Source organism: Trichechus manatus, unplaced genomic scaffold, assembly GCF_000243295.1.
Source record: "Trichechus manatus latirostris isolate Lorelei unplaced genomic scaffold, TriManLat1.0 scaffold00053, whole genome shotgun sequence".
In the NCBI taxonomy this organism is placed as follows: domain Eukaryota; kingdom Metazoa; phylum Chordata; class Mammalia; order Sirenia; family Trichechidae; genus Trichechus; species Trichechus manatus.
The window spans coordinates 8,377,736-8,378,570 of record NW_004443989.1 but is presented as its reverse complement, the minus strand read 5'-3'; the positions used below and the strand labels follow the sequence as shown (position 1 = coordinate 8,378,570).

General features: G+C 54.5%; 1 protein-coding gene across 1 annotated transcript in view; it reads left to right on the top strand.

Annotated features, from left to right (window-relative positions):
• Positions 1–300: 300 nt before the first annotated feature.
• Positions 301–835, top strand: part of ZDHHC7 (zinc finger DHHC-type palmitoyltransferase 7) — a 34,579-nt gene continuing 34,044 nt past the window's right edge. The window contains exon 1 of the mRNA XM_023732544.1: positions 301–601. The gene's annotated coding sequence lies outside the window, so the exon portion shown is untranslated. The remainder of the gene's footprint in view (positions 602–835) is intronic.

Sequence of the window (835 nt, the reverse complement as noted above, 5' to 3'; positions counted from 1 at the left end):
TTAACCGATGCGCCACCAGGGCTCCTTTCTCTCATCCCTTAGCTGTCACTATTATTTTCATTAATCTTACAATTAGTATCCACTGTTTAACAACAAACACTAATTGAGCACTTCTCAGCGCAGGGAAAACTGTCCCAAATACTATAAAAGAATCTATAAAAATTAAAAGGCATGTTTTTACCTTCAAAAAACTTAGGACTTGCCATCTGGAAGGGATCGTTGAGAACCTCTAGTTCCCTAGCCCCTCAGACACCGGGATGTGGCTCCGCGGACCCCAGGGTCAGACCTCCAAAGTCTACCCTGTGGCTTTCCCTTCGCCTCACGTGCTTTCCAGCTCAATCATTGCCACTCCCGCCTCCTTAATTCCTCATTTCCCTAGTTTTCATTCTTGCACAACGTACAGGCCATGCCTAAAGGTGGCCATGAGGCGTCGCCGCGGGTTCTGCTCAACTCCGCTCCGGAGCCGTACACCCTGAGGGCGCGGCTTGGGACCTGCGGTGGCCTGTAGCCCACCCTTTCTCTTCCGGACCTCATTTTGCACGGATCTCTTTATTGTGGCGAGAGGATCCCCCGGCTAAGAAGTGTATTTTCTCAAATAACTGTGAGTCTTTAAGCCCTTACATTCCAGATGGCTCCTGAGCACTGCGTACCCACCAACCGAACTCGAGCACCCACCATTCCGGAGGCTCGGGACGGTGCGGCTGAATCTGCGCAGGCGCGGCCTCGCCGACCTCGCGGGGTTCACTTCCGGGAGTCGCACCGCGCGTTTCTTCTGGCTGGGCTTGGGGTTCCGGCGTCTGCTAGGCGGCCGCTTCCCTTCGACCGGCCCGGCGGG